Source organism: Scyliorhinus canicula, chromosome 14 (genome assembly GCF_902713615.1).
Source record: "Scyliorhinus canicula chromosome 14, sScyCan1.1, whole genome shotgun sequence".
Lineage (NCBI taxonomy): Eukaryota > Metazoa > Chordata > Chondrichthyes > Carcharhiniformes > Scyliorhinidae > Scyliorhinus > Scyliorhinus canicula.
The window spans coordinates 68,673,362-68,698,370 of record NC_052159.1 but is presented as its reverse complement, the minus strand read 5'-3'; the positions used below and the strand labels follow the sequence as shown (position 1 = coordinate 68,698,370).

General features: G+C 42.2%; 1 protein-coding gene across 10 annotated transcripts in view; it reads left to right on the top strand.

Moving 5' to 3' along the window:
- The first annotated feature begins 1,953 nt into the window (after positions 1–1,953).
- Positions 1,954–25,009, top strand: part of LOC119977894 (cytoplasmic protein NCK2) — a 109,319-nt gene continuing 86,263 nt past the window's right edge. For 4 of the 10 annotated variants that reach the window (XM_038819188.1, XM_038819189.1, XM_038819182.1 and 1 more), the window contains exon 1: positions 1,954–2,152. The gene's annotated coding sequence lies outside the window, so the exon portion shown is untranslated. Of the gene's footprint in view, positions 2,153–2,202; positions 2,374–25,009 lie in introns of those variants that run through there. The other 6 variants (XM_038819183.1, XM_038819187.1, XM_038819184.1 and 3 more) reach the window with 3 other exon arrangements.

The window sequence follows — 25,009 nt, the reverse complement described above, 5'->3', positions numbered from 1 at the left end:
AAAGCCAGCGAGAAAGTGGAGGTAGCTGGAGAATTCCTCACTTTCGGGGGACATTGACGCCGGAGTAGTTCGCGCCGGTTTTCACGCCGGCGTCGGGTCATTTCAGCGTAAAGCAGAGAATCCCGTTGATCGATTAGGAGCTGGTAGATTTAAAACAGAGATGAGGAGGAACTACTTCTCGGTGGTGAATTTGTGGAACTCTGCTCCATAGTACAGTGGAGTCTAAATCATTAAATGGTTTCAAGAAGGAGATAGATACATTTTTGATTTTAAAAATGTGTTAAAGGGATATGGGCAACAGATGGGGAGGTGGATTTGAGACCAGGAAGAGATCAGCCATGATCTGATTGAATGGCAGAGCAGGCTCGAAGGGCGGAATTGTCTACTTCTGATCCTAATTCCTATGTTCCTATGTCCCTATTTAGATATCAAGATCATGAGCATCATTAAATTATCTTCATAACTGAAAAATGAAAGACAAGCACACCCTTGGCAGGCTGATAGAGAAGGAGTGTGAGGAAAGGAGGCAACAGGTACACCATTCACCACCACAAAGCTAATAGTTAGAATCAATTTTGAAACTCATAATTGAGGAGCAATAGCCTATTAAATGATATTAAAGATCACCTCAGTGGGACACTGAAAAGATGTTAGAGGCTCAAAATCACATGCAAGTAGCTAATATAGAGAATAGCACAGGAAAGGCCAAGAGCTCCAAAATGAAGATGACGAATATTGGAAATGTTGTCGGCCCATAATTTTGAGGTCTTCTATGTGATATGTTTTTATATTATTTGTAAAGAGTTAGAAACTATATTGTTAGGCGCATGTGTATATCCAGGATGACACATCACAGCACGGTGGGGCAGCACGGTAACATAGTGGTTAGCACAGTTGCTTCACAGCTCCAGGGTCCCAGGTTCGATTCCCGGCTGGGTCATTATCTGTGCGGAGTCCGCATGTCCCCTCCGTGCCTGCGTTCCCTCTGGGTGCTCCGGTTTCCACCCACAGTCCAAAGATGTGCGGCTAGGTGGACTGGCCATGCTAAATTGCCCTTAGTGTCCAAAAAGGTTAAATGGGGGTTACTGAGTTATGGGGATAGGGTAGATAGGGCTTGAGTAGGGCCAGTGCAGACTCGATGGGCCGAATGACCTCCTTCTGCACTGTAAATTCTATGATTCTATGATCACGCACTATTGCACTTCAGTCAGGTGCAGAGCAGTAATAAAAGTATGTCAATAGATTGGTACATCAATATATCAACAGCAGCACATATGGTGTGATCTGTGAAATACATTCAAAGAAAGCTCCAGCATTTTGTATCTAAAAATGATTATTTCTGCAAATCCAAATCCTGAACTATTCTGAAGGTGGAGGCCTGGGCTGCATGGAAGCACAGTGGTTAGCACTGTTGCTTCACAGCGGCAGGGACCCGGGTTCAATTCCTGGCTCGGATCACTGTCTGTACAGAGTCTGCACATTCCCCCTGTGTCTGTGTGGGTTTCCTCTGGGTGCTCTGGTTTCCTCCCACAAGTCCCAAAAGATATGTTTGTTAGGTGAATTGGATATTCTGAATTCTCCCTCAGTGTACCCAAACAGGCGCTGGAGTGTGGTGACTAGGGGATTTTCACAGTGATGCTGTGTTAAGGTAAACCTACTTGTGACACTAATAAAGATTGTTATGACAGATTTGGTGTAGAGCTGTCCAGGATTTGCTGGAGAAAATTAGGTGGATAAGGGGGCAGACAGCAAATGTTATTCCCACACTCCAGACAGAAATTAGGAACATATTAATGCATTGTCTTTTGCTACAGTGTGAGTGTTTCAGTCTGTCTGCAATAATCCTGGAAACGGTGAATGAAGACTTTGCCATTCTCCTTGTTGTTCTCGGTCCCGTTCCAGCGCTGAGCGGGGCGGGGGAGGCACCGCGCCTGCGCACGCTGATGGGGGGGAAGGCACCGCGCTTGCGCACATGGGCCATTCCTGGCGCAGTCCATTTGACCTGATCCCGGGAGGAGAGTCAATCGGGATCTGGAGGAGGCGGGGGGAAGAATTCTGGCCGCTCGGTGACGGCACCAATCGTCGGAAAGGAGGCAGAAGAAAAAAAACGGAAGAGATAAGCGGTTGAGAGGTGGAGCGGCTGAGGCCTGAGGTGAGTGTTGGTGGCTGCTGCGGTCTCGGCCTCGCGGCTTCAGGGCCCGGCCCCGGGGCTCTGCACCATCGTGTACCGGGGAGAGGGGCACTCAGCAACTGTCACTGGGAAATCCAGAGCTCCTGGTTTTCCATTAACCATCAGACAGGAAGCAGAGCAGAAAGGAGCATCCCCAGAAAAAAGAGACAAAAGCAGCACAGCACCACAAATTCATCCAAAAAGTACAACTTCCTTCACATTTAGCTCTTTTTGTTTTTAGCTTGAAGTGGAGCTCCAATATTGTTTGTTGATATTATAGCATTTGCTGGGCTGTGATTTCCAATTCATGGTGTAATAAACACCACCCACTTTGTAATTTAGATATGTCGTCTTGGTGGAAAAGCTATCCCACTGAATTGTTAGAAATTTCCATTTTTAAACCCACCATGCGTCTTGGGCTACCAGCATACTTTATTTTTCTGTTCATTTTTTCCCATTAATTTCCTCTCTGTCACATTTTACAGTTCACATGAACAGTTAGTTTCACAGGTGCTTCTGGAAAATCTCCTGTTTGTGTTTGGATATTGATTGTTCGTAAGATGTTTAACTATGGTCACTGTCAACACAGTAGAGCTCAATACAGTCTTAAACCAGCATTTGTATATCTCCCAAGGAATTTCACAGGAGTGTAATTGACACTAGGCCAAGAGGTAGGCTCCAAGAATGGGCTTTAAAGGAACATAGAGAGAGATGGATAGGTTTTGAGAGGAAATTTGAGTGCTCAGGCAGTTTAAGTCATAACTTGACCGTGGTATGAAAGCAGTTGGGGAAGTGTAATAGGCCAGTGTTGGAGGAATGTAAATTTCTTGGAGAGTTGTAGGATTGGAGGAAGTTTCAGAGGAAGGAACAAAAGTTCTGGAGTGGCTCAAACATGAGGATTAGAATTTAAAGTTTTGAAGTGTTCGTGACTGCCAAGGTGATGTGCAAACATGATCAGGTGCAAATTAGGATGTGGGCAGTAGAATTCAAATTTATACCAAGAGCAAAATGGTAGGCAGGATAGGGGATTCTGGAAATAGTTGAACGTGTAGGTAACGCGTGCTTCATGAGCAGTGACTGAGGTAGGAGTTACAGATGTTTTTAAATAGATGGTCTTTGTGATGTAGCGGATATGGGGTCGGAAAATCAGCTTGGGGTCAAATAGGATCTCAGATTGTAAACAATCTGGTTCAGTCTAAGACAGTTACGAGGAAAGGGCTGGGAGTCAATTGTTGGGAGGGAGCAGAGTCTGTGACGGAGACCAAAGCAAGTTAAATATTCATCCAGTGTTTAATGGGAGGAATTTGCATTTAAATTGAGAGCAACAACTAATTTGTTTCTTCCAGTGTAACGTCCAGGATTCTGCACAGACTGGAGGATTAGCTTGAGTGGTTCTGATTGGTATAGCTTAGTGCTACAGTATTTGGTGCCTTTACCACTGAGAATTCATTGTTGCTTTAAGATGAATTATGACTGACTTTTTATACACCAGCTTTTGTGGCCACTCCACTCTTGCATTCTAAGTCAGTGAAATAAGTTGTGGCTTTGTGTGCTGCATCTAGACAGGTAAGTCAAAAGTTTCCTGCAGATTAGAGAAATCTGATGTCTAAATGCTTTGCGCGTGTGTGGTTCCTCAAACTAGAGAATGAGATAACATTTCCAAATATAACATTTTACAGTTCAGAAATACACACCTTACTGTTTAGGTTCTGTCAGTAATTGAACTCCTTTGAGCATTGATATTTTACAGATTATTTTCATTGAGAGTTGGTTGGTGTTTCCTTCAGTCGAGAAATTAAAACCTCTTGGAATGTAGATGAATAAACATTTCTATTGCAGCCTTTTGAGGTTCCAGAAGCTTTAACTGTCTTCCAGATTTAACTGATGGAAAAATTGTAAATGTTGAAAATAGTATACAGTTTTGTGCAGAAGCTTACTATTGCGATCTCAACGATTAGAAGTGTTGTTATCAAATGATCAGTCAAATACTATTTCAAATAGTCAAAGTATGTTTTAGTACGGATTTGGATGGAGTGCCACTATTTTCCAGCTTCATTCTATTTTGTAAAGTCATGTTATTAATGACAAACATCTAGGTGAAAATAAAACATTTTATGTTGTTGGTACCTGGTTTTAAAACTGGCCTCACTGAAAGAAATTCTTAAATTTCCTAAAAAATGTTTTGTTAATCCAGCAGGGATTATAAAGAGTTATTATTTGGTAACCCAAAGGTTTATATGTACATTAGAAATCTGAGCATTGCCTTTCAGTTTGCGTTGTCCCAGAAATTACTAATGACAATGGAACTAACAACAATTTCTGGAATCCTACAATTAAAAGCAAGTACCCTGAAGTTGTTGACAGAAATGATATGCTTCCCAGTAGGACCAGTGAGGTTCCCCCCAGATTGTAATCGAGTAAACACACTGAATTGTCAAAATTTTCCCTTTTTGCTGTTAGGCTTGCTTTAAAAATCCTTGAAAATTTGAACTTTTTCAAATGAGGTGAAACTGGGTTTTTAATTACTGCTGAACACCTTGAATGCCCCTGAAAAACTATAAATCCATATTTGTGGAATGTTAAATTTCTCCATTCTGGTAATTTAAAAGTGATTTAAAATATTTGTTTATGGTATCACTTTGATGTTAAGCCCACGTGTATGTCCAAATGGTTTATTTTGCTGTCCAAAATCTTATGTCAAAGTGGAAAAATTCAGTACATTTTACTTCCTGATTAGCTGTCAATGAGAATATTTTGATATGTTTGGCTGTTCACTCTGCTTGATGACATCTGCTGAATGCCTGGAGATTCCGTCAGCTTGGCACCAGAATCAAACTGACGTCGGGAAAGGATTGGATTGGATTTGTTTATTGTCACGTGTACCGAGGTACAGTGAAAAGTATTTTTCTGCGAACAACTGAACAGTTCATTAAGTACATGGGAAGAAAAGGGAATAAAAGAAAATACATAATAGGGCAACACAAGATATACAATGTAACTACATCAGCACTGGCATCGGATGAAGCATACAGGGTGTAGTGTTAATGAGGTCAGTCTATAAGAGGGTCATTTAGGAGTCTGGTGATAGTGGGGGAAGAAGCTTTTTTGAGTCTGTTCGTACGTGTTCTCAGATTTCTGTACCTCCTGCCCGATGGAAGAAGTTGAAAGAGTGAGTAAGCCGGGTGGGAGGGATCTTTGATAATGCTGCCCACTTTCCCCAGGCAGCGGGAGGTGTAGATGGAGGCAATGGATGAGAGGCAGGTTTGTGTGATGGACTGGGCGGTGTTCACAACTCTCTGAAGTTTCTTGTGGTCCTGGGCAGAGCCGTTGCCATACCAGGCTGTGATGCAGCCCGATAGGATGCTTTCTATGATGCATCTGTAAAAGTTGGTAAGGGTTAATGTGGACGTGCCGAATTTCCTTAGTTTCCTGAGGAAGTATAGGTGCTGTTGTACTTTCTTGGTGGTAGCGTCGACGTGGGTGGACCAGGACAGATTTTTGGAGATGTGCATCCCATGGAATTTGAAACTGCTAACCATCTCCACCTCGGCCCCGTTGATGCTGACAGGGGTGTGTACAGTACTTTGCTTCCTGAAGTCAATGACCAGCTCTTTATTTTTGCTGGCATTGAGGGAGAGATTGTTGTCGCTACACCACTCCACTAGGTTCTCTATCTCCCTCCTGTATTCTGACTCGTCGTTATTCGAGATCCGGCCCACTATGGTCGTATCGTCAGCAAACTTGTAGATGGAGTTGGAACCAAATTTTTCCACGTAGTCGTGTGTGTACAGGGAGTAGAGTAGGGGGCTAAATACGCAGCCTTGCAGGGCCCCGGTATTCAGGACTATTGTGGAGGAGGTATTGTTGTTCATTCTTACTGATTGTAGTCTGGTCAGAAAATCAAGGATCCAATTGCAGAGTGAGGAGCCAAGTCCTAGGTTTTTGAGCTTTGATATGAGCTTGGCTGGGATTATGGTGTTGAAGGCGGAGCTGTAGTCAATAAATAGGAGTCTGATGTAGGAGGCCTTGTTTTCGAGATGCTCTAGGGATGAGTGTAGGGCCAGGGAAATGGCGTCTAATGTGGACCGGTTGCAACGGTATGCGAATTACAGTGGATCAAGGTGTTCTGGGAGTATGGAGGTGATGCGCTTCATGATCAACCTCTCGAAGCACTTCATTACGACTGAAGTCAGGGCCATCGGACGGTAGTCATTGAGGCACGTTGCCTGATTCTTCTTTGGCACTGGTATGATGGTGGTCTTGAAGCAGGTGGGACCTCGGAGTGGAGCAGGGACAGGTTAAAGATGTCTGCGAACACCTCTGCCAGCTGGTCTGCGCAGGCTCAATGCACGACCAGAGATCCCGTCCGGGCCCGTCTCCTTCTTCCGAGGGTTCACTTTCAGGAAGGCCGATCTGACTTCGGAAGCTGTGATGGTGGGTATGGGTGAATTATGGGCTGCTGGGGCACTCGACAGCAGATTGTTGGTTACCTTCTCGAACCGAGCATAGAATGCATTGAGTTCATCGGGAAGGGGTGCGCTGCTGCCAGAGATACAGCTCGGCTTTGCTTTGTAGCCCGTTATGTTGTTTAGTCCTTGCCACAACCGCCGAGAGTCTGTCTGTGACTCTAGCTTGGTTTGATATTCTCTCTTGGCATCTCGGATGGCTTTGCGGAGGTCGTACCTGGGTTTCTTGTATAGGTCAGGGTCGTCTGCCTTGAACGCCTCAGACCTGTCCTTCAGTAGGGAGTTAATCTCGATATTGAGCCATGGTTTCCGGTTGGGGAACGTACGTACTGCTTTCTTTGGCATGCAGTCGCCCACACATTTGCTGATGAAGTCTGTGACGGTGGTGGCATACTCATTTAAGTTGGTCGCTGAGTTCTTAAATATGGAGCAGTCCACTGTCTCTAAGCAGCCACGTAAGAGCTCTTCTGTCTCCTCGGACCAGCACTGCACAACCTTCTTAGCTGGATTTTCCCGCTTGAGTTTCTGCTTGTTTGCCGGGAGAAGGAGCACCATCTTGTGGTCTGATTTCCCAAAGTGCGGTCGGGGGATGGAATGGTAGGCACCCTTGATTTTTGATTAGCAGTGGTCAAGAGTGTTATCGCCCCTGGTGGGACAGGAGATGTGCTGGTGGAATTTTGGCAGTACACTCTTGAGGTTGGCCTTGTTGGAATTTTGGCAGTACACTCTTGAGGTTGGCCTTGTTGAAGTCTCCGGCCACGATGAAAAAGGCCTCCGGGTGTTCTGTTTCGTAGTTGTTTATAACTGTACAGTTCGTCCAGCGCCTTCCTCACTTCTGCCTGGGGTGGGATGTAGACCGCTGTGATAATGGCTGAAGTGAACTCGCGTGGAAGATGGTATGGGCGACACTTCACGGTCAGGTAATCCATATAAATCCATATCATCGAGATTGCTCTGTGGGTCATTTTCAAGTTCAGTGGTGGGCACCAATGCTTTGCCACTGATTGCAAAAGTCAATGTATTGTTAGTTATCTGTGTAAAGTCAACATCTGAATAATGTGAGAATAAGCATCTTGAGTCAAAGCAATTATTAGTAACTATATCCTAATTATATGAATATGTTGCACTTTCCAGCATTAATATAAAATTATTAAAATTATATTTGTGCTCCTTTTCATAGAATAGAATCATAGAATCCCTACAGTGCAGAAAGGGGTCACTCGGCCGGTTGAGTCTACACTCGTCTTGGAAAGAGCGCCCTACTTAAGCTTAATTTTTTGTAGTCAAAATGTCATTAATCTTCAAATAACTTGGAGGACCGTTTTGATGAAATGGAAAGATTGGCTATATTTAAAATGCTTACATTCTCAGTATTGGTTCAAAACAGTTGAAGAGTTCTCTCCCCTGGTTATAAGCCTGACTTAAAAGTAAATATTCTGAGTCAAAGAAGAAGGAAGTTTACCTTTTAGGAGGTTTCTAAAAGTTGAAGGGTACCAGATGTTCCTTCTGACTTTGCTGTCCTGATACTCTGAATTGTGATTCAAAAGACAAAGCAACAACAAGCAGTTTTAGGAACATAGAACATAGAACAGTACAGCACAGAACAGGCCCTTCGGCCCTCGATGTTGTGCCGAGCAATGATCACCCTACTTAAACCCACGTAACCCGTATACCCGTAACCCAACAATCCCCCCATTAACCTTACACTACGGGCAATTTTTTTAGCATGGCCAATCCACCTAACCCGCACATCTTTGGACTGTGGGAGGAAACCGGAGCACCCGGAGGAAACCCACGCACACACAGGGAGGACGTGCAGACTCCACACAGACAGTGACCCAGCCGGGAATCGAACCTGGGACCCTGGAGCTGTGAAGCATTGATGCTAACCACCATGCTACCGTGAGGCCCCTAAGGAAGAAAGGTGGTTGGTACCAGTCGGAATCAATAAACTTTGTCACTCATTCTCACGTTGGCACTTGATATTTTCCTGACCACTTTATGGGTACTGTTGCTCCTTTAATAAAAAAGTCTTTGTGCACCACCATACAGCAGCTGACACACAATTCAAATTTTTTTAAATGTTCTCTTGAAATATGTTGGGGCACAATGTATAGGAACATTTTATTTTGCGCTGAAACCTTTACAGGAAATAACACTGCCTCACTGATAGCACACAGAGTATTGTGAAAGCTTGGGCAGTCAGTCTAGTATTACCAGATTTTGTTTTATATTTATCATGGTGTGTACTGTCCATGCCTGAAGACATTTGAGAGTCAACCAAATTGCTGTGGATCTGTAGTCACATACAGGCCAGACTGGGGTAAGGATGACAGATTTCCTTCCTTAAAGGCCATTAATGAACCAGATTGGGTTTGATGACAATTGACAATGGTTTCATGGTTATCATTAGATTTTTAATTCTAGATTTTCATTGAATTCAAACTTCACCATCTGCGGTAGTGGGATTTGAACTTGGGTCTCCAGAGCATTATCCTGGGTCTTTGGGTTAGTTAGTGTTTGTGCAACAATACCACAGCCTCACCTATTTTGGACAACTATTCTGTGCAGCTGAGGAAGAGCCATAACCAAAAATGGGAATTTTATCAACAGGACAAAACTAGAAAGGGTACAGGCTGTTGTTTATCAGTGCCATCTATCTTTAGTTTTTGTACTTCAGATAATGTACAGTATGTGACAATTATATTGTGCCTGTGGGTTCAGAGCTATCATTGTAACCTATAATGAAGCAGCATGTAATGAATGACTCGAGGTGCTGAATATGAATAACTGAAATTAAGCTACCGTAAGAAACAATAGCTTCTACATTCTTGGAATCAAATCAAACATTGATATATTTGAGCTAAATAATGTATTTGTCAGAAACTTGATTTTGATAATGAGATGTGCAATATTCTAAGTGAGTTGTTACAGCAATCTTACGTTTCCACACATTGACGAAGATAGCTGTCAAGTAAATACTGTGTTCCAGGAAGCTGAGTTTTGGAGCTTAATTGTTCAAAATGATGAGCAGGTGCAAAGAATTGCATGTTAATAGGTGAGGTTCATACTGATGATTTTTACATTGAAGAATCATTTTCTTAGTTGTCATGGTGGATGTCACTAATTGAAAATTGATAATTTAATGACCATTAACGCGGCAAAGAAGTGAAAAAGCTGTTGGGGCTAGATGAATTTGACTGAAGTATTCAATTTTAGAAAATGTTTCTCCTTTACACTTTACCTTCTATTTCTATTCACAGTAAAATTTGTGCTCTGAGATCATAGGTCATGAATACAGTTTCATGTGTATTATTGTGTGTTATGACTGCAACTATTTGGCTACTTGCTGAATATGATGATGAGCTATCAACATAAGATGCCAATTGGAGTTTAACACAGATCAGCAGAAAGGGACAATCACAAACAAGCTACTGTAGGTGTTTTTTATTGCAACTCCTTGTGATTGATCACATCAATCCTGTAAAATGTTTGGGTGCTGGTTAACTGTTTGCTTTTTAATTCTTTGATTAAAATTTATGAAAAGGTTTATGAAATAACATGATATACGGCATGGTTGTCTTTAACTCTAAAATCTAATACAATGTGTTAAATTGCCCAGGAAAAGCAGATTTATTGCACAACGTGATTTTATTTTGCTTCAGTGAGTTATGTCTTGGCTTCTTCTCTATAATTTTCATAGAATCCCTACAGTGTAGAAGGAGGCCATTTGGTCCATCGAGACTGCACCGAGCTTCCGAAGGAGCACCCTATCACCCTTTCCCCTAAATTTACCTAACCTTTTAGACACTAAGGGGTAATTTAGCATGGCCAATCCACTTAACCAGCACATCTTTGGACTGTGGGAGGAAACTGGAGCACCTGGAGGAAACCCACTCAGACACGGAGAGAACGTACAAACTCCATACAGTACAAACAGTACAAACTCCAGGCAGTCATCCAAGGTCAGAATTGAACCCAGGTCCCTGGTGAAGCAGTAGTGCTAACCACTGTGCCAGCGTTTTTGATTGATTTTTCTTTTTATAAAAAATAATTTAATCAGATTTACATTTTAAAAAGATACAGTAGGTTGTAACTGTTTGAAATATTTTTGTGTTGTAGGTCAATGTAGATAGATAGTTAGGAAACACTGTAACCTCCTGGCTTATTTTCCCATTTGTAAAAGGTGAGAGGGATAAAATCAGCAACTACAGGCTAGTCAGCCTAACATTGGTTGGAAAACTTTAAAAGACAATAATCTGGGACGATATCAGTTGGAAAAGTATTGACTGAAAATCAGCATGGATTAAACTAACTCAATCGAGTTATTTGAAGTAATATAGAGGATTGATGAGGACTGATGTGTATGTGGGCTTTCAAAAATATTTGACGTTAAATTTGTTGGTAAAATGAAAGCCCATTGAACTATATGGACATCGGCAGAATGATGATTGGTTAAGGGACAGAAAGAGACAAGTGGTAAATTATTGTTTTTTTAGAATGCAGCGAAGTGTACAGTGGTGTTATCCAAGGGTTGGTATTAGGATTACTGCTCTTTTTGATATGTTAATAACCAGGACTTGGATAAACAGGACTTAATTTCAAAGTTTGCAGATAATCTGAAACTAATAAGAATAGTTACAGATTTCTGGAGGAACATAATCTGATAAAATGGGCAGTGAAATGAGAGTTCAAATTTACCAGATGTATGTGTTGGTAGGATGGATGAGGCAAGGCAATATGAACCAAATTGTACATTTTTACAGAGGGTACAGGAACAGAGATCTGGGATGTGTGTACACAAAACTTCCAAGGTGGTAGGATAAGAAACAAAGGAACAACATACCTAGAACAGGCATGTCTGAAAGCAAAAATAAAGGAAAAATCAAAACATGTAAATCAAAAGAAACAATGGGGGTCAGTTTTTATGTTCTGAAATTGTTGAACTCCAGGATGAGTACAGAAGACTGTAAAGTGCTTAAATCGAAAGATAAGGTGCTCTCGCACAAGCTTTTGTTAGGCTTCACTGGGATAGTGCATCAGGCCAAACACAGAGGTGTCAGCGTGAAAACAAGGTGGAGAATTAAAATGTCAGGCGTCAAAAACACAGGGTCATGCTTGCGGTGAACGGTCGGGAATTCCGCAAAGCATTCAAAGCCTGAGCTAGGATGGGGGGGGAAATATCAGCAAAGCATCCTGCTTCAGGTTGGGGCTGGCTGGGAGGGAAATAAATGCAGCCACAGAGGATATGGAACCATAGAATTCCTGCAGTGCAGAAGCAGACAATTCGGCCCATCGAGTCTGCACTGGCCCACTCCCCCACCCTTTCCCTGTAACCCCACCTAACCTGCACATATGTTTTAGATGCATAAATTATACCGGTTCAGAGGATGGTGCGAAACTCTTCATTTTCCTTCTAGAAATGCTTAATTCTCTTTCTGTCTTGCGCATTTCTAGAAATTCACTAAAGTTGAAACCCCAGTGAGGAGAGGAGATGAGATTTTGGGGTTGCGAGCTCTCAGGCAGTAGTGGAAATCTGACTGAGGCCTCTTTTAAATCCTTGCATTTTTTCCAATGGTGGGCTTGACCTAATGGGCAGACCTTTGGGGCATTATCTATGCTGTACAGATAATATGCGAAAAGCTAGGTTTTTAAAAAACCCTGCAGATTACACAACTGCTCAGGAACTTTAACCCCCTCCCCAGTCTGATTCATTATAATGGGGTCACACATGGGGAACACTAGTTTGTGGTTAACATTTGAAGTTGACAGATGGATGTTTTAAAAAATGGGCTGTGTATAAACATTTTTTGAAGCTATAAATTTAAGAAATTAGACTTCGTTTGGAGAATAGTTTTCACCTTGCCAGCTGAATCTGTTCTTTATATTAATGATGCAAATCACTTTATAAAATCTGATCAAGTTGGTTCCCTGAAGTGTGCTTTAGCATGTTTCCATTTGGAATCACCTGACTACAGTATAATAATTGTCACCAATCCTTTTGACTTTCTATTAAAGTTTATTTTTTTGAAAAAAAATCAAAATAATTTCTCTGTAAACTTTCCCAGTGGCTCTGGAAATAACTTGCTTTTGCCTTGTATGCTCACAAACCCATATTTTCTCTCCATCCATTTTGATGGACAGGAAATTGTGGGCTGACAAGCACACACTGGAAAATCTTAGCTGTGGTGTCTAGTGAACAGGCCTTTTCTGGTACTTTTCAAGACCTGAGTCTGTATGAAGATTCCCAAGAAATGTAATATTTTCCGTTTTAAGGATATGTGAGAAATGCCTCATAGGTAATGTACATCCTATTGCAAATAAATCCCAGAATAGGTATATAGGGATAAGTTATAAATGAACTATGTGGCACAGCAATATCTTTCCCTTCCAATGACTTTCACTTCCTGGCCATCCTGCTCTGCATTGAAACTGAAGGAAGAAATTGCTTAGTGGAAGTGGAATAGGGGCTAGTTTAGCACAGTGGGTTAAACAGCTGGTTTGTAAAGCACAACAATGCCAGCAGCGCAGGTTCAATTCCTGTACCGGCCTCCCCGAACAGGCGCCGGAATGTGGCAACTGGGGGCTTTTCACGGTAACTTCATTGAAGCCTACTTCTGACAATAAGCGGTTATGATTATTATATGTCCCTCTCATGACTAATTTAAAACAATAGAAATAAAGAGATCAAATCTATTTTTAAAGCCAACATACTCTTGCGGAGAGCCTGCTTGTGGTAGATTTCCCTTAAGCCCCTGGGCAAACTTAGTCCATGGGTCTGAATCGAGCATTATCAAATTACTGATCAAAGTAGCTAGTCAGTACTCTGCAGAGGAGACTGCTGTTTTATTTGAAATGTGAATGCTTCCTCTACGGTTCTGTTTTCCTTTCATTGGAGACATTTTGACTCAAATTTTATGATCACTTATTGCTGACCCCTAAGAAAGCTGCGCAAAAGGTTTGGAGATCTCTCTGACGTGGTTTATCCCTTTCCCAATGGCAGTTTAAATCTGTTGGCAAGTCAGGGGGATGTTTTGACATGCAGCAGCAGTGATGTCAATGAGCAAATAGGTGGACAATTGCATTGAAGTATTTGCTCACACAGAATCATAGAATTTACAGTGCAGAAGGAGGCCATTTGGCCCATTGAGTCTGTACCGGCCCTTGGAAAGAACACCCTACTGAAGCTCACGCTTCCACCATGTTCCCGTAAGCCAATAACCCCACCTAACATTTTGGACACTTAAGGGACAATTTAGCATGGCCAATTCATCTAACCTGCACATCTTTGGACTGTGGGAGGAAAGCGAAGCACCCGGAGGAAATCCACGCAGGCATGGGAAGGAAGTGTAAACTCCACACAGTCACCCGAGGCCGGAATTGCACCCGGGTCCCTGGAGCTGTGACACAGCAGTGCTAACCACTGTGCCAGTGTGCACCCACATGCACAACAAGGAAGTTAAAAGTATTTAATATTTTTTATGTTTTCAATTTTCAGAAAGCAAATTGAATGGTTATGGCTAGATTAAAAAGAAACTAAATTGAAATTTGATATCCCATAATATAAAATTTAATTTCAAGGCTAGTGATGGTATTTAACAGTAATTATAAAGCTTTTTGTTACTAAAAACCCATTTTCAAGGCTTTTTATAGAGTGGAGGGCTCTGTCTATGTTTTGGAAGTTGGGTGGGCTCAAAAGTGCTCCGTTTGGAGAAGTGTTGAATCACTGGCAGAAAATTCTGGATTCTGCCTTATTCTGTGGACTCCTAAAGTTGCTCGTCAGCTTCAGTTTCATACAGTATTCATGTCGAACACTGGCAGCCGTGCGGTCACTGTCACTGGAAAATCCAGGCTTTTGAAGCCAACCTCATGAACTGAAAGTTTTATCTGAATTAAAATCAAAGTAAATGGCTCTGTAGTTTCTAACAGTATGCCTTGAGTATTCAGGTAGCGGTAAACTTGTACATTTCAGCTGCATTAGTGAACATGTGTGTTTTTCAATATGGCTGGCTGGAAAGCATGCTCGGAATTTCAGAACTTTAAATAGTTTCAGTGGAATCACTGGGTTGAGCACTGTTATATTTTGGGATTTTTGATAATTTTACTTCACAGAATAGAATTTGAGATTTGTGTTATTAAAAGTACGGACATACATTTGAATTAGGAGCAAGAAGAGGCCATTTGGCCCCTCAAGCTGGCTCTGCCATTCAATAACATCATAGCTGATCTGATGGTGGCCTCAACTCCCCACATTCTCACCTACCCCCCATGTAACCTTTGATTCCCTTGTTAGTCAAGAATCTTATCCATCTCTGCCTTAAAAATATTCAGTGACCCTGCCTCCGCTGCTCTTCATAGAAGGGAGTCCAAAGATCCTCTGAGAGAAAAAGATTCTCCTCGTCTTCATCTGGAATGGGAGACTCCTTATTTTGAAACTGCGTCCTCTAGTTGTAGTCTTTCACTCAGAGGGAAGCATCCTATTGGCAAGCCCTGTCAAGCCCCTCACGATCTTGAATGTGTTGATAAGACCACCTCTCATTTTTCTCATCCCAGGTATTGTCGAGTGAGGCTTCTCTGAACTGCTAAAGCATTTATATCCTTTCTTAATTAAGGAGACAAAAACTCTACATAGTACTTCAGATGTGGTCTCACCAATGCCCTATGCAACTGGAGCAAACTTTTCCATTTTTCTATTCCATTCCCCTTGCAGTAAACATTTGCCTGATCACTTCCTGTCAGTACCTGCATACTGATTTTTTGTGATTAATGTACCAGGGCACCCAGATCCCCCTGTACTGCCAAGACAGTAGTCTCTCTCCATTTAAATAATATGCTGCTTTTCTGTTCTTCCTGCCAAAGTGACAAGTTCACATTTGCTCACATTACACTCCATCAGTCAAATTTTTGCCTATTCACTTAACCTATCTATATCCCTTTGATTTAACTACCATGTCTTTGATCCTCTCATTTAAGTCATTGTAAAACATTGAGGCCCCAGTACAGGTCTGTGGAACTCCATTGAAACACTGCCAATCCGAAAAAGACCCATCTATGTATACTGTTTTCTGCCAGCTAATCTTCGATCCATGTTAATATGTTTACCCCTACACCACGAGTTTTGATTTTCCACATTGCAGATTGCATTTTATTTCCAGATTGCACCCTAAAATTATGCTAACCACCCTGAGTTATCCTATAATGTAATTAGGAATTGGACATTACTCCCGGCCTATAAGCAAAAACTGAAGCGAGAGGATCAATCAAGGAAAGTTGTGCATTGTTGGTCTGAGGAATTGGATGATCTCCTACGGGACTGCTTGGAGTCAGTGGACTGGTCAGTATTTAAAAACTCTGCGACTAGCCTGAACGAGTACGCCACTACAGTAGCTGACTTCATTAGTAAGTGTGTAGAAGACTGTGTGCCAAAGATACAAATCCGCGTGTTTCCCAATCGGAAACCCTGGATGAACAGGGATATCTACTGCTTGCTGAAGTCTAGGTCTGAGGCATTCAAGTCAGGCGACCCTGATCTATACAAGAAAGCCAGATATGATCTAAGGAGATCCATCAAAGATGCCAAAAGACAGTACCGGACCAAGCTCGAGACCCAGGCTAGACACACTGACCCCCGCAGACTACGGCAAGGGCTGCAAGACATAACGGGTTACAAGATGAAGGCATGTAAAATCACCGGCTCCAATGCACCCCTCCCTCAATACAATCTATGCACGCTTTGAACAAGAGGTCAGCGAGGGCAAGCCCTCCACCCCAGAAGCCTCGGATGAACTTGTATCTGAGATCACCATTGCAGATGTCAGAGCAGCCTTCTCGAAGGTCAACCCTCGGAAAGCCACTGGCCCGGATGGGGTACCCGGACGGGCACTGCAGTCTTCCGCGGATCAGCTGGCGGGGGTATTCGCAGACATCTTCAACCTCTTTTTGCAACAATCTGAGGTCCCTATCTGCTTCAAGAAGATGACCATCATCCCTACACCAAAAAAAAAGCCAAGCAGCGTGCCTTAATGACTATCATCCAGTGGTTCTGACGTCCATCATCATGAAGTGCTTCGAAAGGTTAGTCATGTCACGAATAAATTCCAGCCTCCTGGATTGCTTTGATCCACTACAGTTCGCCTACCCCTGCAACAGGTCCACAGCAGACACCATCTCCATGGCCCTGCACTCTACCCTGGAACACCTAGATAACAAAGACATCTATGTCAGACACCTATTTATCGACTACAGCACAGCCTTCAACACCATCATTCCTACAAAACACATCTCCAAACTCCTTGCCCTTGGCTCCTCCCTCTGCGACTGGATCCTGAACTTTCTAACCCACAGGCCACAATCAGTAAAGATAGGCAACAACACATCATCCTCAACACTGGTGCCACACAAGGCTGTGTCCTCAGCCCCCTACTATACTCCTTGTACGCCTATGACTGTGTGATCAAATTCCCCTTCAACTCGATTTTCAAATTTGCTGATGACAACACAGTAGTGGGTCGGATTTCAAACAATGACGAGACAGAGAGTACAGGAATGAAAGAGAATCTGGTGAACTGGTGCGACGTCAATAATCTCTCCCTTAATGTCAACAAAACAAAGGAGATTATCATTGACTTCAGGAAGCGCAGAGGAGAACATCTACACCGATGGGAACGAAGTAGAAAGGGTCAAGAGCTTCAAGTTTTTAGGTGTACAGATCACCAACAACCTGTCCTGGTCCCCCCCATGCCGACACTATAGTTAAGAAAGCCCACCAACGACTACTTTCTCAGAAGACTAAGGAATTTTGGCATGTCACCTACGCATCTCGCCAACTTCTACAGATGCACCATAGAAAGCATTATTTCTTGTATCACAGCTTGGCATGGATCCTGCTCTGCCCAAGACCGCAGGAAATTACAAAAGGTTGTGAATGTACCCCAATCCATCACACAAACCAGCCTCCCATCCATTGACTCTGTCTACAATTCTCGCTGCCTCGGAAAGGCAGCCAGCATAATTAAGGACCACATGCACCCCGGACATACTTTCTTCCACCTTCTTCCGTCAGGAAAAAGATACCAAAGTTTGAGGGCACGTACCAACCAACTCAAGAACAGCTTCTTCCCTACTATTATCATACCGTTGAATGGATCTACCTCGTATTAAATTGATATTTTCTCTGCATCTTGCTATAACTGTAACATTATATTCTGCAGTCCCTTCTTCCTTTCCTACGTATGGTATGCATTGTTTGTACAGCATGCAACAAACAATACTTTTCACTATATACCAATACATGTGACAATAATAAATCAGATCAAATTACGATCACAGCATGAATGTAAGGCTCTCTGACAGGATTAACTAGCTGTATTAGGACGCCATCTAAGGCAGATCCAAATTTATAAAACACACATAATCTAGCTAACACTGAAGTGCAACACCGAGAGAGGGTGCTGCCTTGTCAGAAGTATTATCTTTCACATGAAACATTAAACTCAGTCTGCATATTCAATCACATGGAACTAAAAGATTCCACAGCACTAAGATTTCTTCCATGTGTGTGCTGGCCAGCATTCCTGTCTGAATAACGGCAGAAAATAGCCAGATTAATTGTTTTTTTGGCATGTGCTGGTCATTCTGAGGGCACTTTCACTCCTATTACTTGCTGTACGATGGATATGGTCATGAAATTGTAAATAGATGGCCAGTTTGTAGTAAAAGCTGATGGTTTTATATATAAAAAGGCCTTTTGTGACTTCAGGATGCTAGAATTGTGTTTAGCTTCAGTCATGTGAGAGTACCTTTAAGAAATGGGTGTGTATCAGTGATGTCAGAGAGTGGGTGGAGCTGGGCAGTCTGTCAGCTTTTTAATTTTGTTTTAGGCCGTATGCTGCAGGGTGTGTTTTAGTTTTGTTTTCAGTGTTGGAGCGAAGTCAGACAAAGCAGCTGTACTGCTGTTCTCTCTGCCATGAAAATACTATCTCTTGATCATTTGGTGAATTCAGAATTATAAATGTTTTCAGTAGTGACTTTAACCTGCTGTGCTTCTGTTCAAGGTTATGTTTTTTGTAAGTTTTCTGGATGTTAAAAGGACAGTGTAAGTATTACTTAGTGTTGTACTCTTTGGGAGTTGTATTTGAATTAATGGTTGCTAAGATGTTCACTGTTTGTTTTAAAAAGGTTAACTTGAGTTCATAGAATAAACATTGTTTTGCTTTAAAAAATACTTTTTCATTTCTGCTGTACCACACTTGTACAGTGGGCCGTGTGCCCCCCATACCACAATCTATTAAAAGTTGTGGGTCAGGTGAACCCCATGATACACTTTGGGGTTCTCTAAACCCTGGCCCATAACACTTCCCCTATGAGTTATAGAGGAACTTCTTAATGATTTTAATGATATTCAGGAGAGAAAATAAAAATTGAGGTAGTTACAGTCCTTTAATAATGGGATCTGGTGATAAGGTTAGAGCCTTTTCCAGTGTCTGTAGTTTGCAATCTTTATTTAAAGTTAATTTTATTAGGCTTTGATGTATTTATATATCTGATACCAAGGCATCAGTCAGGCTTCTTGATGTGCTCCAAGTACTCCTACCAACTTAGATCATGTGAACAGTTCATATGAATTCTTTAACTATAATAAGGTGGGATGTGTTACTCTATAGATTTTTGATTATTGTATATGTTTAAGAAAAATACCACCATTAGTGAGTGAAGCAGCAAAGATGTTCCCATCCTTGGACTGTTGAGTTAATTCCATTGTTATTTCTGTAGTGCTGGTGATGCAGCATGGTGCTGCTACCATTGTGCTGTGTAAGCTTTGCAGTTGGCCCTGTCACCAAAGTAAAACGTTCCTGTATCTGGTCTACAGTTAACAGTGTGAATGTTTTCTGTATTTGAGTGCAGCATCAAGATGTTTTGGGTTTGATGTTGCATACATTGGGTGTTGGGAGCACAGACAATCTGAAGATTTTTCCAGTTAAGGTGAATAGGGATGAAAACAGAAAATGCTGGAAAATCTCAGCAGGGCTGGCAGCATCTGTGGTGAGAGAAACACAGTTAACATTTTGAGTATGTATGACTTACTGGGATGTCGACATTTTCAAACAAAAATTTGAAGTAAGCAGTTACTGCGTGTTTCATTAGGTCTGCCTCTGCTATTTTATTATTGTTTTATGTTGTGATCACAAATATCTCTGCTGCTTCCCAAACTGGGTTTGGAGACTGCGGTCAAGGGTAGTGAGATGGAAAGTTGAGTGGAAGTGATGGGATGTGTGACCCTGTGCGTTCACAAATTAAACTGTTCAGATAAAATTTATTTAGGTTTAAATTGAATTATTAATTATGCATCAGTGGTAGTGACAGTATGTCATGAGCTTTGCTGTGGATATGGATTTTTTACATTCACTCGGATATAGATTTGCAATGTGGAACCAAGATTATTAGAGACATACCTATTGTTTAAAAAGAAAAAAGTCTTGTAAATGTAGGACTGGAACGATGGTACCAGGCAGATGGTACAATAAGGAGAGACAATTCCGTTACTATTTGTTGAGGCAGTAGTTAGTAATACAAGCACTTTATACATCTCAATTTCACCGTGAAGATGCAGGGCGAAATGTGAATTTTGCCTGTGGGTGGTTGGAGGATAAATAATTTAAACTTTTTACTCTTCTGCAACACAGACTCTTATTCGGGTATGATTCTGTGGACATCGGCCATGCCTACATTAGTCAGGGTTGGTGACCTGCTGAATTGTAGATGGGAACACCGTTTAACCTGATTCACCATGCTTGTCATCTATGTAAACATACTTTCTAAGAGGAATTAATGGATTAAAATCAAGAGCCAAGATGTAGCTAATTTTTCTTAGCCTGGTGTTGTGCCACTACCTTTAGTTACTACCTCTGTTGAAATCAGTTAGCTCAAGCTCAGAACCTTTTAGTTTGTATGTGTACTGTATCTGGGAATGTGTTTAGTTGTCTTCATGAAGTCTTCAATGCAAGTTGACGTACATAATTGTCTCGGTACCTTCACTGTATTATAGGTAGTCATTTGGTGCTCTTCTCATTATTTGCTGCCTGTGCTATCTTTAGTGCAGTTTCTTTCTACACCATGTTGGCTTGCATTATACCTCTGGCCATCACATGTTGTCATATCTGTGCTGGATTTGCATTCTACATTAGCATTGGCCACCTTGTGTGTTGTATATATGTGCAAAGTGTTTGAAGGTATCATCGACTGTGCTATACAGCAGCATAGACACAAGAATAACCTGGTCACCAATGCTCAGTTTGGGTTTTGCCAGGGCCACGTGGTTGCCAACCTCATTACAACCATGGTCCAAACATAGGACTTAGGAACTGTAGTAGGCAATTCGGACATTCAAGCTTACTCTACCATTTGATAGGATCATGGCTGATGTGATTGTGGTCTCAACTCCACCTTCCTGTTGGCCCCCAAAAGTATTGACTTTGTTGTCTATTGAAAATCTACCTTATCTCAGCTTTGAATAAATCCAGTGGTTACTGTGGATGAGATTTCCACAGACTCACGATCCTTTAAGAGAAAAAAAAAGGTCCTAATTTCCATCTTAAAATATGAACGAAAGAGCTGAACTGAAGAAGTGAGGTGAAAGTGACTACTCTTGACATCAAAGCAGCATTTGACCGTGTGGCATTTTGGAGCCCTAGCGAAACTGACATCAATGGGGGGTGGGGGGGTAATCTCTCCACTGATTGTTGGAGGTCAAACACCGTAGTCCCAGGGCATCGCTGTAGTAGTTCCTCAGGGTAATGACTTGGGCCAAACCACCTTCAGCTGCTTCATTGATGACCTTCACGCCCAACATGAGATCAGGAGTAGCGATGTTCACTGATGATTGCACAGTGTTCAATGCCATACGCAATTTCTCAGATATTGAAGCAGCCCATGTCTGCATGTAGTAACAATATTTAGGCTTATGCCGAGAAGTGGCAGATAACATTCACACCATAAGTGCCAGGTAATAGCCATCACCAAAAAAAGAGAATCTAACCATCTCCCCATGACATTAAACAGCGTTTCTGTTGCTGAAGCCCCACCTTCAGTATCCTCGGGGTTAGCATTGACCAGAACCTGAACTGGACCAGCCATTTAAATACAGTGGCTACAAGAACAGATCAGAAGCTGGGAATTCTGCAGTGACAACCTCAACTTTTGACTCCCAAACTCTGACCACCATTTATAAGGCACAAGTCAGGGGTAGGATGGAACATTCACCACTTGCCTGGATGAGCACAACTCCAATAGCACTCAAGAAACTTGACACCATTCAAGGCAAAGCAGGTCAATTGGCTGGCACCCTATCTGCTACCTTAAACATTCACATCCTTAACCACTGATGCAAGGTGGCAGCAGTGATGTACCACGTACAAGATGGATAGCCAAATCTTGCCTAGTCTCCTCCAACAGCATCTTTCAGATCTGCAGCCTCTGTTACTTAGAAGGACAAGAACAGCAGGTATTTTGGGACACCACCACATACGAATTCCCCTCCAAGTCAAACACCATCCTGACTCGGAACTATATTGCCCTTCCTTCATTGTCGATGGGTGAAAAACCTGGAACTCTCTCTTTCATACACCAGATGGACTGCAATAGTTCGAGAAGGCAGCTCACCACCAGCAACTTCTCGAGGGCAATAAAGAATGGGCAACAAATGCTAGCCCTACCAGTATCTTACGAATGATGTGCATCTTGCACCTGTTGTATGCATTGGTTTCATCTTCATGCTGCTCTCCCATGGCAAAAGGTGGCTTATTTCAATTTATGCTCTTTCTTGCTTAGTTACAGTTTAGCTCTCTCTCTACCTCTCTCCCCCCCCCCCCCCCCCATTCTTGAATGGCAGTTAGTGTGTTTTTGTGTATATCTCCCGACTGAAATTGTGCACAATAAGGTTTTAAGGGTATTTATTCTTCAAGTGAAATGTGGGATTTGAACTCTTGACACTAAATCCTTAGTACTAGCCCAATAACATAGCCACCATGTTACCATTCCCAATAAATCTTAACTCCTGACTTCAAATTATTAACTTGTCTTTTTAAGAGATGCTGCTTGATTTGCTGAAAGTGCCTGCTTTTTTTGTTTTTCTTTCAGATTTGCAGCATCTGGATATTTCGCCTTTATTAACTGAATAAAAGCAAATTACTGTGGATGATGGAATCTGAAACCAAAGAGAAAATACTGGAAAATCTCAGCAGGTTTCGCAGCATCTATAGGGAGGTGACCCTTTGCCCCAGACCTGCTGAGACTTTCCAGCATTTTCTCTTTGGTTTTGCCTTTATTGTTGGACATTGGTTGAGGGATTGGTCAGGATGCCAAGGATGCCAGCTGTGAAATTTGAGAGGGTTTTCAACCAGTAATCCTGGCACAGTTTCTATAATAAGTTCAAGTTAAATTTATATTCCTTATCAGATGCTCCGAAGAGGGCCATGTTGCTTGTTCTCCACATCTTAAAGTTTGAGATGCAATGAGCAGCCAATGGTAACATAAGTGTTGTCATTTTACACTTTGCAAATTGCAAGCATTCCAACAGAAATCTTGTCATGGTTGTGATATGTGGAAGGGAATAGAAATATATTTTTTAAGACTTCCTCCTAGTTATATTGTGATTCAGTCATCAATATTTGGGATAGCAAGATATTAACTTTTACGCCTTTGCCTTGTGTTAAATTATTCAACTTGCCTTAATCATTAACTAGTCTCAGATAGACATGTGGGTGATAAGTGTATTACATTAATAGCACATGAAATTCTGTGCTAATGTGTGCATTTTGATCAGAGATTGTTTTTCTTTAAAAAAGGAAGCAGGGACGACGTGCGATGGCGTTATAACTATTAAAACCAGTAGAGTGACTGCTGTTCTGATTATCAAATAATGTTGACTGTTGGTCCACTGTGATTTAAATGATCTAATCTAATGTAGAATCTAGATATCAAATTCTCCAGTTTGGAATAATAAAATTTGGAAGGCAGTTGCGGTACAGGATGCAACAAAAGATATATTAACGCATTTCTACTGAATGTGCAATTAGGCAAATAAATGGCGAATGCAATTCAAAATTGCTAAATATTAAGTATTACATGTGAACATATGAATTAGGAGCAGAAGTAGGCCAATCAGCCCTAACAGCCAGCTCTGCCATTTGATAAGATTATGGCTGACCTGATGTTGACCATAACTCTACTTTCCTGCCTTTGACTCCCTTGTTAGCCGTACCTCTGCCTTAAAAATATTCAGTGATACATGGGCTGATGCCCTGGAGAGGGTTAATTCTTCCTCCTCGTGTGCGCGGCTTAGCCTCATCCAATTCAAGGTGCTGCACCGGGCCCACATGACTGGGACGAGGATGAGTAGGTTCTTTGGGGGTGAGGACAGGTGTGTCAGGTGCTCGGGGAGTCCAGCGAACCATGCCCATATGTTCTGGGCATGCCCAGCACTGGAGGAGTTCTGGAAGGGGGTGGCGAGGACGGTGTCGAGGGTGGTGGGATCCAGGGTCAAGCCAGGATGGGGACTCGCGATTTTTGGGGTTGGGGTGGAGCCGGGAGTGCAGGAGGCGAAAGAGGCCGGTGTGCTGGCCTTTGCGTCCCTAGTAGCCCGGCGAAGGATCTTGCTACAATGGAAGGATGCGAGGCCCCCAAGCGTGGCGACCTGGATCAATGACATGGCGGGTTTCATTAAGCTAGAGAAGGTCAAATTCGCCCTGAGAGGGTCGGTACAAGGGTTCTTTAGGCGGTGGCAGCCTTTTCTCGACTTTCTGGCTCAACGATAGGGTACGGGGACAGCAGCAGCAGCAACCCGGGGAGGGAAAAGGGGAGAGAAAAGGGGGGGGGGCGACAATGACTATGTTTGTTTATTTAATTTTAATATTTTTAAAGTTCTTTTGTTGTTCATTAGGGTTGGGGGGGTGGGGGGATGTGATACATGCGCCGATACGGTCTGGGGGTGTCACAGTTATTATGGGTTATTTTGTTGCATTTCATTGTTTGTCGTTATGTTTTATATTTTCTGTAAAAAATTCCAATAAAAATTATATAAAAAAAAAATATTCAGTGATGCTGCATCCATGCTCTCAAGTGAGAGAATTCCACAGACTTGTCCTTTGAGAAAATATTCTTTTCCTCATCTCTGTCTTAAATGGAAAACCTCTTATTTTTAAACTATGTACCCTAGTTCTAGTTTCTTCTTCCAACCTGTCGAGACACCTCAGTATCTTGCATGTTTCACTAAGATTACCTCTCATTCTTCCAAATTCAGGCTCAACCGTAGCAACTTTTTCTCATCTGATAACCTTTCCTTCCCACAAATCAGTTGAGTAAACCTTCTCTGGCTTGC